The sequence below is a fragment of the Mastomys coucha genome, unplaced genomic scaffold, assembly GCF_008632895.1.
Source record: "Mastomys coucha isolate ucsf_1 unplaced genomic scaffold, UCSF_Mcou_1 pScaffold8, whole genome shotgun sequence".
Lineage (NCBI taxonomy): Eukaryota > Metazoa > Chordata > Mammalia > Rodentia > Muridae > Mastomys > Mastomys coucha.
Genome location: NW_022196914.1, coordinates 14,673,006 through 14,683,588, shown reverse-complemented (window position 1 = coordinate 14,683,588; position 10,583 = coordinate 14,673,006).

The following is a 10,583-nucleotide window of genomic DNA, read 5'->3' as shown; positions in this document are numbered from 1 at the left end:
AAAAAAAAAAAAAAGAAAAAAAAAAAATAAAATAACCTATCGTTCCCAATTTGTTGTGCTCATGCACTCCTAGGTATAGAGATATCCACTGAAGAGTACTCTACCTTCTAGTATACAATATATTTAAAGAAAATTGACTCTTTACACCTAATAGTTAACAGTTGTCAATCATTCCTCAAATTGGGGTTAGGGCTGATTCCATGCTAGAATGCTGATTGTTTTTCTCTTGGGCAGATCTTATATAGGCTATGAATTCATGAGTATAAGGGACAGTCCTTTCCAGAAGACATTGTTTTAATCCAGACACTAACTCTGGGGGATTCCTGCCAGCAACATGGCTGGCAGTGGAATAATCTCTAAATATATAAACAGAAAAACTTGATTCAGCTCAACTTTGTCAGCTAGGCTGGCTCAAACATCTGGAGTTTGATGCTAGACAGTGTATTATAAACACATTTGTACACAATACAGTTTGGAAGAAAAGTTTTCTGGTGTAATACTATCCCTGGTGCACAGGCATAATTATATTGATACATCATTCAAATTGCATACCAGTCCTTCCATGAAGATAGGTTCTAGAGATAGGATGCATATATTATCACACAAATGTAGGGGAAGACATTGTATGACCTAGGTCATATAGATCCCATAGAGGTTATTTGGTTTATTAGCCACTTCTGGTTCTGGTGTGGGAGTTAAGGGATACCTCTGGCTTTATAGACATTGTAAGAGTCATCTAGGCTATTAAGTATCTCTGGTCCTGGTTGTGGGAACATAATATATCCTGGACCTTCAGATAATACCTATCACCAGGCAATACATCACCTCCAATTCCGAGCCATCTGGTTGAAAAAAATAGGTTACTCATATTTTTCTTTGAGAAGACAATACCATGTGTTTAATATTCCTGGCTTCTCTAGTGATCTGCGAAGAAAAGAACCTTTGTGCCTCCAACATTACATGATCTCCAATACTTAAAATCATTCTGTCCCATCTTCTGTGGTGGTCAGTGACAGAGAGTATGATATAGTTATCAAATGTTTAGCACTACACTGAAATTCTCTGCAATTTGAGGTGTTGTGTGTTTCTGTGTCAACTACCATCCACAGGGAAAAGAAACCTCTCTGATGAAGTCTACAAGCTCCCTGAATTCATTCATATAAATATAGGAATTAAAAGCCTAGTTTGATATTATGTTCACTTAGTAAAATAATAGTAGTAGACTTATTTACTGCTGAGCATATGAGTTCCTCAGCTTTTGTTTTAGCAAGATTTGTAATATCAACTATGTAATCCCTCCATTGGAGCAGCCATGGAACCTTAGAAATATTCTAAATATCATGGGAAATGAGACAGTAATAACTTACAAATGAAAAATAAAGACATGGGAACATACTTCAAAGTTCAGTGAGGCTCTTCCAAAACAGCTAAAAGCACTCAACATCACACAGTGTTCTTTCTATTAAACTTCCAAGATAAGTTAAACTTAACTAGTTATTAACTCACAGGATACCTGGGCACTGCAGTCTTGTCACCAATAAGTTTTCTGGGCTCTCTTTTTTCTTCCTGTATTGAATTGGATGTAGGCAAGGAGCAGGCCCTTCAGTACTGACAGCCCTGAGCTTTTGTGTATTGAAGACATACATGCTGGGCCTAGAGCCTCAAAGGCTCACAGCTTCTACCCAAAAGTACCAGGCACTGTTTGCTACCAATTTTAGAAGCAAGAAAGTCTAGCTCCCGGGGTTCATATTAGAGAATTACTATTTGGTGTGCTGGCGCCCAGTGGTCTGGATCTCAAGGACTAATGAAAACCCAAGGTTTAAACAGTAGCTAGAAGCACTATCAGTTGTCAGTAGTCTGTGTCAAAAAGTGACACATTTCTTACACACCAGGCTTCAGTTCCTTTCACTTTTCATGCTTGATAAGTCCAAGAAATTTCTTCAGAGGCTCAATAGCCTGCTGTTTTTCAACTGCTTTCTACATGCCATAGTTGTGGGTCTGTGCATCCTTTTGCATGTCTACTGTCCTTCACTGTCCTCACAACTGCCCCTTCTATTTATAATCCATTGTCACCCACTTAGCATTGCCTTCTTATCCTGAAATGCTAGTAAAGAAAATGAACAAGAGCATCCATTCAGGAGAAGCGCTTTGTTGTGTCCAAGACTGCAACACGAAGGGGAAACCCAGGAAAGACTATTTCCAGTACACATTGAGAGTGAGTTGAATAGCTTGGCTGTGTAGCCACAAGGGTAGTCTGGCATGAGTAAGTCACACAAGTGAAAAAATTTATTGTACGAATCACAGTACAACCTAGAGTTCTACAAATCACTCACAATGTGCTGATGTACCAAGGAGGTACTGCCCCTCCTATGACAAGGGAGAATAGCTGCAGTATTGGCTAGGCTTTCCTTGATGCTGTTCTGTGGCATGCTACTTTCTAAAGTGGGGTGACATTTTCTCCAGTGTTTGTTACTTGAGAAAAACTGCATGCAGCTGCAGTTTTGGGCTTCAGTTTCAGTGTTCCTTGTAGCTGTCATGGTCTAACAAGATCATAAAATATATAGAACAGCCTGGCCACCATATAGCATTCCAGCCATTGCTAGGGAAGGAACAGGACTGAAAACAGCCCTTTCCCCTGATGTTCAGGCCTCCCTACATCTATGTTCACTGAAGCCCCTTTCTATTTTATAGTTTGTTTAATTTATATGGAAAAAATTAAAATGACCTCATGAGCGAGATATGATACAATGCAGAAAATGTTCTACTTTGTTCAGAATCAATCTTGATGGTTAATTATTATTCAATTTACTTGCTCTGCATCAGGATGAAGCTATAGAAATGAATCATTTGTCCAAACATATGAACATGCATATGTCCTATGTAGATACCTGTTTGTGTATTTGTATAAATACCATTTTGGTATTTAGAAGGATTTCAAGATAAATTTATGCTTCAAGCGCAAGTTTCCACATTTTCTTTCCAAAATTATGACACACACTTATGAATTGACTAATTTCTCAGTAAAAGTTTTTTATATTCTTGGAACAAAAACATGAGTAGGCCCTCTATAACCTCCAGGAAGCTTTTTAAAAGTTTCATAACATAGATATCTTTAACTATAGAACAATGTCACTTCATTTCATCTATTTGTGAATGAATGACCTGCTATTTTATTAGGTTTAAACTCAAGTTCATGGAAATCACTCCAAATGTATTAGTCATTATGAGCTCATGCTTGATCCTTTTCCCTTCATGCCATTTGTCTTAAGGAAATAGTTTGTGCTTCTATAATACCTAATGCTTCTGCTAGAAAAGTTCTAGGTTCTTATTTGACTCCATGACCCACATTTCAGTAGACATCCCTATAATCTTGGAACATGCAATTTGTTTCCCTCATCTAGTTTTGTGATTATTTTGCTCATTTCTTTTCAATTATTCACAAGAGAAATATCCTGTGTCTTATGGCACTTTAGAAGAAGGCCACAGTTATAACTCCCCTACCTCTCCAAAGAAACTTTCTGTCTCTCAACCAGATTTAGTGATGAACTCAAACTAATGTCATTTGTTAATTGAAATTAACTTAGAATAAACTTTGCTGCTCATAAAATATGTTGGTAATCATTGAAAAATTTCTTTATATGATTTTCCTCTGTTTGACAGATTAGATAGCAGAATTTATGTTTCTTACTAGAATTTCTTATCTAGAAGAAGACCTAGATAATATCCATGTACACCAGAAGGCTTTTAGGATAGCAATGTAACTTGGAAGTTGTTAAAAATAAAGAAGAGTGTTAATCTGCTAAGAAAACTATCAAAACATGATAATGAATTATGTCTTCATTGTGGAAAGGTGGCATGTTGAATTCTAGCAGCTATGTAAATAACACAGGAAATACTTCAGAATATAATTATGATAAATAAGTGTTTTTATCTGATATATGCATAATTGAGCTTCCAACATGAAATAATATCTAGAGGGACTGAATAAGGTCAACTGAAATACTCCAAGTCTTAAATTTAGAAAAATAAACAGAGAAAACAATTATTATTTACAGAGGTAACCTTTTCTATTTTCTAATTAATCAATGCATATGTGCAGATTTGTAAAAAATAGTACTTAAATTTTTCCATTTAAATACTCACTGTGCTGCAATAAGTGAACAGTGGTATGGGAAATTTTTGAAAAAGTAGTTGAAGATATTTTAATGTTATGTGTCAGCTGTCAACTACATTATCCTGGAAAATTGTACAGATGAAGAAACAAAGCTTGAAAGCCCCTCTGAACACCATCAAATGGATTTTATATTTTTATTTATGTCCTAGAGATTAGATGTGTTTTAGTTACTATATTTCTATTTCAGACCGATAGGAACATTTTCCTTTATGAAATTCTGAACTTTAAAATAATGTTACTAATTTTTGTGTCTAGTTTTTAGCACATAAAATTTAATCTGAAATGAATGGGAAAATCAATGGGTTGAAGTTTATTAAAGATGATTCTGTGAGTAAGTTGGAAACTGTGACTTTTATTTGTAATCTTGGAGTTGGAGCCTTATTGGTAAGACATCCCAAAAGTCTAGGATGCAAGCTGCAGCACAGTGACAGTCACTTCCACCTTGTCTTAGTTAGGGTTTTATTGCTGTGAACAGACACCATGACCAAGGCAAGTTTTATGAAGGGCAACATTTAATTGGGGCAGCTTACAGTTCAGAGATTCAGTCCATTATCATCAAGGAGGGAGCAGGGCAGCATCTAGGCAGGCATGGTGCAAGAGGAAATGAACATTTTCATCTGAAGGCGGCTAGTGGAAGACTGGCTTCTAGGTACCTAGGGTGAGGGTCTTTAGCCTACACCCACAATAACACACCCACTCCAACAAGATCAGACCTCCTAATAGGGCCACTCCTTAGGCCAAGCGTATACAATCCATCAAAACTCTAAAATGTACACAGTACCTAAGGAAAAATACATGATGTCTTTGGAATTCTACATAGATTTGTATATAGGTGCACATGTACCTCCATGCTAATGTGCATACACACACACACACACACACACACACACACACACACACACTCTCACAGAGAAATCCATTGGAATTTCAACCAAAGTACTCTGGAAAGCATGAAAGAATTAATGGAATTCTGGAGTTTAAAATTGTCAAAATGTAGACCCTCCATACATATGTAACAAATTTGCAGTTGTGTCTTCATGAGGGTCTCCCAGCAATTGGAGTCAGGGCTATTCCTGACTCTCTTGCCTGCTTGTGGATCTCATTGCTATAACTGGGCTGCCTTGTCTGGCCTCAGTAGAAGAGGATTGCCTAGTCTTGAAGTGACTTGATATAACAGGGTAGGTGGAAACACAGGGGGCCTCCCCCTTCTCAGAGGAGAAAGGGAAAAGCTGTGTAGGAGGTGCTGTATATGGGAGGACCAGGATGAGAAGGGGGCCACTGCTATCAAGATACAAAGTGAATAAATGTCAAAATGTTATGGCATTCATGAATATCCTCAGTGCTAAATGTTCCTATAAGGACACACATCATTTCATTTACTTTCTGAGAAATTCCCCTTATCCCTCTCTGGAATTTTATTAATGAAGATTTGCTTATGTTTTTATGTCCATACTCTTCTGATATGTCATGGCAAGGGACTTGAAATCCTGTTAATTTGTGTCATCACCAAGTATACTCATTTTTTCTTTTTTTTCTTTTCTTTTTTTAAAAATGTGTAGCCCAGGCTGGCCTCAAACTTGTGATCCTTCTGCCTCTGCCTCCTTCAGCAAATCCTACCAGCCTGTGCCACCACATCCGGCATTTTTTTTTTTTAATGAGGAAATTTTATTAGAGGCAATATTATAGGAAAACAGTTCTTACATATCATTAGAAGAGACTTTATCACATACTACTAAGAGTTACAATGATGAAACTGGGAAATATTTCCTTGAGTTTTTCTTATGACAACTGAAAAGGTCATGTAGAATACCATGCTCCTATACCATAGACAAAGAATTCACAGAAATAATCTTTTTAAAAACATTTTATTACAATTTATTTCTTTTTATGTGCATTAGTGATTTTCTGTACACATATATGTGCAAGAGTACCATATGTCCTGGAACAGAATTTACAGATAGCTCTGAGCTGCCATGTCAGTGCTGGGTCAAACCTAGCTCTTCTGGAAGAGTAGCCTGTGCTCTCACCTGATGAGTGATCTCTCTAACCCTCTCCCCAAAATAGTACATAAACTCTTGAAGTACCCAGCTTCTGGATATTGAGAACTGAGCATGGAGAATCTAGTCCAGAGGCAAAGTCCTTTTCTACTATGTGTAAGTGCCTGACTTTGATTTCCAATGTTGAAACACACAAATAAATAACAATCACATAGTTAATGAGCCCAAGTCTACTGAAGCCATCTGATGGACTTGGATAATGAAACCTTTAATATTTATTTTTGATTTTGTTTGAGACCTGTGTATTTTTAATTGTTGTTCATTTTATAAACATATCTCTTTGTTAATTTGTACCCCATTTTTTTCTTTCTTCTGTTTAGATCACAATTATTCAAGTCATAAGACAGTCATAGCACTGTTCTAAAATGATATCTAAGCATACTTAGTGCTTTTAATCTCTACAATATAATAGGTTTGCCAAATGTGAGTATATCTCCTTAAAGTGAATTCTGAGCAATTCTAATTCTATCAGATAAAATCATAAAGAAGTATATCCAGTGCTTTTTTTTTTTCATTTGCAACACCATGAACCAAAGACCTTAACTTAATTAACCTCTGACATTTCCAGTTTCTTCTCTCCCAGAAGGAAAATCATTACAATCTATTGATCTGACTGCCAGTAATTCTAAATTTGAACTCCACAGTTTTCTTAGGATAATGGATAAATTACCATCTGGAAGAATCTAATATAGTCTCAAGTATGTATTCTTAAATATTTGAAGCCTTGTATTCAATCTTGCCTAATGAGCAAGAACAATTCACTTTGTTCTGGATATCCATAGTCTATAATAAATATTAAATACTTGCAGCTATGTAATACAGTCCTATTTGCCACAGACTAATAATCCATGTTCTCTAGGAAAAGTGTTTTTAAAATTTTTATTGGCAATGAAGTACAAAATCTTTATTTATGTCACTACAACAAGGAATTGTGACTGGTTTATAAGTTTTAAAATAAGTTCATACTTGAGTACTTAGGCATAAAGAAATTATTGACACACTGAACATAAAATCCTTCTTGTAAGCTATTCCAAGAATGTAAGAAATTAGCCCTAAGAGTTGGGGAAATTTGTCTCAAGAACAGACATAAAATTAAAGCTTCCAACAGTACTTTCTAGAACTAGTAAAGATAACTGATCAAACTGATTTTTAATAATTAAAACTTATTTATCATCATTGTAAATTTTGTACAAATTCGTTTCTTGGCATACTAGGAAAGAAAAATTCTTAATGGTATCACAGCTAAATATTTTCTTATGTTTACACAATGTTTGTGTATGTGTCTTGTAAATTGGGTTTTATAAAATGTTCTGAATTTTCTATTAGCGTTTCCTAATTTTCTAATAAAACAGCTCTTCAGGAGGTACAGAACATATGTTCATTAAAACTATTAAAACTAGTTTTGCCTTGAAAGGAGACAAATATTTTGATTAAAGGAACTTTCTGTTACCTCCTTATTTTAGCTTCTGAATGTTGCATGCTCCGATACAGAAGCTGTAAGTCAGCAAAGCCAAACTTTCATCTCTGTCTTTATAGTTTGCAAATTACATGCTACATTTTGCTTAATGTCCTTTCCAGAAGTACTTTGCTGATTTTGATTTCACTGCAACTTATAACTGAGACAGAAAAGGAAGGTCCTAACCTTGCATTCTTACAGTAAGTGTTCTTGCTCTTGAATGTACTCTAAACAAGGCACCATTTTCTTTAGTGATGCTTTGACACAAGAGATGAATACTTTCTCCCTAAAGGATTCCCCTCAAGCTCACTTCTTCTCAGCGTGAAGTTGCTCCTCTCAATCATTTATTTGATTTAAAAGATTCACCTTATTCAGTTCTCATAGTTTCATATATAAAGGGATTTTATGTTATTACAACTGACACCTTTTACTCTCCAGTAGTTTCTGGAAAAAAATTACAGATCAGTAGATAACATCTTCAAACATAATGTGAGAATCAATGAATATTATTTAAGAAAACTAGGATTAGTTATAGTATTTGCCTGATATTTGTAATTAATAATTAAAATATCTATAACTCTTGCTAGGAAAATTATGGCTTCTCATTTCTATCATCACAAATCAGTCCATACAAAAGCAGAATGTCATTTTATTACTCAGTATAATTTTTATATTATGTAAAATAAAAATAGTATTCAATTTAAAATTTTATGTAGAAACCAATGCATAAGATTATACGAGACATGACAATCTTTACATATTTACTATAAAATTATTTTTTTATTTTAAAAATGTTTGTTATGGGTATTTTCCCTGCATGCATGTCTCTATACCACAACTGTGTGCCTGGAAGGATGGAGGATGGAAGTGTATATTTGTGCTCTGAGACTGAAGTTCAATATGTTTGTTAGCTGCTATTTGAGTGCTTGACATCAAGCTCAGGACTTCTGAAAAAGCATTAGTGCTCTTAAACACTGACCCATCTCTCTAGTTCAAGTATCTTATTATCAACATAAAAAAGTTACCAACCAACTCTCACATCCTCCAGCCTGCCTGTCTCCTAGGAGGTTTGCAGTAGACAGGGAACACAGATGAAACTCCAGACCAAATACCCAAGCCAGCTGGGACACCCACAGAGCCAAGCTGACTTGGAACCTAACCCCTTTGCCCAAGCTCCATCTTCTTTCCAGTATGTGATTCCATTCAGGGTAGATTGGCAGGTCAATACCCTTCCACACTCCACAGCTGCTTGTCACCCAGGAAGTCTGCAATAACCAGTGACACAGGATGTCTGCCTTAACAGGGGGCAGAGATCTTATGGATTATACCTCCATCTGCACCTAGAGCAGTTCCTGCCCCTGGATCCCAAAGCCTGCCAGTGTCCTAAGAGGTCCATGTAACAAAAAACACCAGAGGTCTACTCTAACCAGGGACTTAGGAAACCTGCTCTAACCAAAGAAAACATGGCCTGCCTTCCAGGAGTCTGGCTCCAACTCATGTCACAGGCCTTTACTTGCCTCCAAAGAGGCCTGCTTCAGTCAGAGATACCCAGGCCAGTTAACATCAGAGAGAACCAGATGGTGAGAGGCAAGCTCAAGGACATAAACAACAGAAGCCAATACAACTTGACACCATCAGAACCCAGTTCTCCCACCACAGAAAGTTCTGGATACCCTAAAACACCTGAAAAGCAAGATTCTGACCTAAAATCCTATCTCACAGAGATAAGAGAGGCTTTTAAGGAGGACATAAATAACTCCCTTAAAGAAATACAGGAAAATACAATCATGCACAGGCAAGAATTAAACCAAATGGTCCAAAGCCTAAAAATAAAAGTAGAAACAATAAAGAAATCACAAATGGTGACAACTCTGAAGATGGACAACTTAGGGAAGTAATCTCGAGCTACACCAACAGATTACAAGAGATAGAAGAGAATGTCAGGCACAGAAGATATTGTAGAAGATATTGAAATATCAGTCAAAGGAAAATAGGTGTAAAAAAGTCCTTACCCAAAATATACAGGAAATTCAGGACACAATAAAAAGATGAAACCTAAGAATAATACAAATAGAAAAGTATGAAGATTCCCAGATCAAAGGGCTGGAAAAAAGTCTTTAACAAAGTCATAGGAAAAACTACTCTAACCTAAAGAGAGAGATGGCCATAAATGTACAAGACACCTATAGAGTAAAAAATAGATTGGACCAGAAAATATTCTCTTCACATAAGAATCAAAACACTAAATGCACAGAACAAAGAAAGAGTATTAAAATCCGTAAGGGTGAAAGACCAAGTAACATATTTAGGCAGAGACTCTAAAAGCCAAAAGATCCTGGACAGATATCATACAGACCCTAAGACAACACAAATACCTACCCAGGCTACTATACCTAGCAAAACTCTCAATCACCATAGATGGATAAACAAGATATTCCACAACAAAACCAAATTTTAAAAACATCTTTTTCTTATTTCAGCCCTACAGAGGTTACTGGAAAGACCTCCAATACAAGAAGGGTGAATACATCAAAGAAAACACAAGAAATTAAATGTCTCAAAACAAACCCAAAGGAAGAGAATCACTCTGTCTCTCACACACACACAATACCATCTTCAGCAACAAAAGTAACAAGAACTAACAATCATCTGTTTTATTATCTCTCAACATCAATGGACTCAATTTTCCCAATAAAAGAAACAGGCTAACAGATTGGATGCATAAATAGCAGCCAGCATTTTGCTGCAAAAAAGAAACATACCTCAGTGACAAAGACTGAAACTACCTCAGAGTAAAAGGCTAGAAAAACATTTTCCAAACAAATTATCCCAAGAAACAACCTGGAGTAACCATTTTAATATCCAATAAAATTGACTTTCAAACAAAAGCAATCAA